The 2,500-nt window shown below is 49.9% G+C and overlaps 1 protein-coding gene across 1 annotated transcript in view; it reads right to left on the bottom strand.

Annotated features, from left to right (window-relative positions):
- psme4a (proteasome activator subunit 4a) overlaps positions 1-2,500 on the bottom strand; it is a 90,408-nt gene that overhangs the window by 70,892 nt on the left and 17,016 nt on the right. The window lies entirely within an intron of this gene.

Here is a 2,500-nt window from a genome sequence, read left to right as displayed (position 1 = left end):
AGACCTCACTGTACATTGGTCACACTAGAAAATATTAGTTATTTATTCAGTAAATATTCATGAAAAGATCTAATTTGGCAATAGACAGCAACATTTTCAATGAGCAGCATAGCTGCAATACTCTGGCCACCATCCTGCATACATAGTGCACCTTTAAGACTGTGTTATCGCTACCAGGGAAGCTGAACACAAGAAAAGTGCCATTGCCATTCTGTCCTTTCAGAAAATTGTTCTGTGCCATTTTCAGTGCATCTGATACAGTTACAAAGACACCCCCCCCCCCCCCTCTATTGGTTTAGATGACAGGTTGACAAAAAACACAGTAAAGTGCAGTATTATTCAGTACCAAAGTGCAATGTGCTATTCAGTCTAAGTTACAGTTGTCTTATTTAACATGGACATAATAGTAGGTATAAATGATCGTCAGGCTCTCTTTGTCTGAAATGAAGGCATCTTAAACCTCCTACCGGAGGGCAACAACTCATATGCTTGCTGTAAGGGGTATGAGAGATCCTCACATATAGTATTTGCCTTCTTTATGTTTGTACTCTATAGGATGGTAATGCACAAATGTTTCCCCACTAATTTATGTTTGTTTGTTTGTTTGTTTGTCTGTAGAACTTTGGTCATGAATGAGACGTCCTGCTGTCGTGACCTCACCACAAACAACACTCACCCCAAATCTGTCCTGGCCCGGCCCAACACACACACACACACACACACACACACACACACACACACACACACACACACACACACACACACACACACACACACACACACACACACACACACACACACACACACACACACACACACACACACACACACACACACACACACACACACACACACACACACACACACACACACACGGTCAGTTTTAGCTCCTAGTGTAATGGGATTAGTCACCTTAGAAGCCACTCAGAGCTATTCCAGGCTCTTCCCTCTCCCCTCTCCTCTCCTCTCCCCTCTCCCCTCTCCTCTCTCCTCTCTCCCCTCTCTCCTCTCCCCTCTCCCCTCTTCCCTCTCCTCTCCCCCCTCTCCCCTCTCCCCTCTCCTCTCATCTCCTCTCCTCCTCCACCTCCTCTCGACTCCTGTCCTCTCCTCTCCCCTCTCCCCTCTCCTCTCCTCTCCTCCTCTCTCCTCCTCCCTCCCCCTCCTCCCTCTCTCTCCTCTCCCCTCCTTCCTCTCTCCTCTCTCCCCCTCCTCCTCTCCTCTCCCCCCTCTCCTCTCTCACCCTCTCCCTCTCTCCTCTCCCCTCCCCCCCCCTCTCCTCTCCTCTCCTCTCCACTCCCCTCTCCTCTACTCTCCTCTCCTCTCCTCTCCTCCCCTCTTCCCTCTCCCCTCTCCTCTCCCCTCTCCCCTCTCCTCTCCTCTCCCCCCTCTCCTCTCTCCCCTCTCCTCTCCCCTCTACTCTCTCCCCTCCCCTCTCCTCTCCCCTCTCTCCCCCCTCTCTCCTCTCCCCTCTCCTCTCTCCTCTCCCCTCTCCTCTCCTCTCCTCTCCTCTCTTCCACAAACGCCTGCCAGACGGACTAGTGTGTGTGGCATAACACAGACGGGTGCTGTGTGTGAGTGTGAGTGTGTGTTTGTGTGTGTGTGTATGTTGGCTAGTGGTGTGTGTCTATGTGTGTGTGTGTGTGTGTGTTTATGTGTATGTGTATGTGTGTGTGTGTGTGTGTGTGTGTGCGTGTGCATGTGTCTCCACACCAGCTAAGATTGATTGACTAGAGTATCACCAATTTCCCCTGTCGAGTCGAGCCGAGCCACGCCTGCCCTGATGGCCTCCCCACAGCCAAGAGAGAGGAAAAGAAAAAAAAAAGCCTGGATGTATATTGACTGGCTGGATGTATATTGACTAATCTTTGTAATAATGTTATGAATGTAGCCTACTGCTAGCTTGTCTTGGAAAAGTAGAAATCCCCGCGCGGACCACCTGATCTCTGTCGCAGACCACCAGTGGTCCCCGGACCACACTTTGAGAATCACTGCCCTAGGGAAACGGACCCCAGCAGAGGCGTCTCTGGGTTCAGCTGGGGCCCCAAGTGAAATATTAAAGGAGTGAGTGGACATTTGAGAGAAAGTTGCCACTACTGTAGGCTGGGGGCAGGCGGGCTAGTTCTAGAATGAGGCTAGTTCTAGAATCCGTATGTGCTTCAGAAGTCTAAAGGCCTGGCAGGCGGGCTAGTTCTAGAATGAGGCTAGTTCTAGAACACTATGTGCTTCAGAAGTCTAAAGGCCAGAGAACACAATACACAGGTCACACAGCCACAAAGCGCTCATTTGTGTCAACATGGTGTCATTCACTACCTGTCTGTGAGCCACAGACAACAACCACAACAAAAAGATGCATTGTGGATGTTTGTGCTGGTGGCAGAGTGTCTTTGGTGAGGCTCCGTGGACAATAACTAATCCTAAAAACGACCGTGACAGAAACCTACAATGCATGATAACCAATTCTAATTAATTGAAGGTGTGTGTGTGTGTGTGTGTGTGTGTG

This window comes from Engraulis encrasicolus, chromosome 24 (assembly GCF_034702125.1).
Source record: "Engraulis encrasicolus isolate BLACKSEA-1 chromosome 24, IST_EnEncr_1.0, whole genome shotgun sequence".
Taxonomy (NCBI): domain Eukaryota; kingdom Metazoa; phylum Chordata; class Actinopteri; order Clupeiformes; family Engraulidae; genus Engraulis; species Engraulis encrasicolus.
Note: the sequence above shows the minus strand (reverse complement) of the source record. Positions and strands in the feature narration are given on the sequence as shown.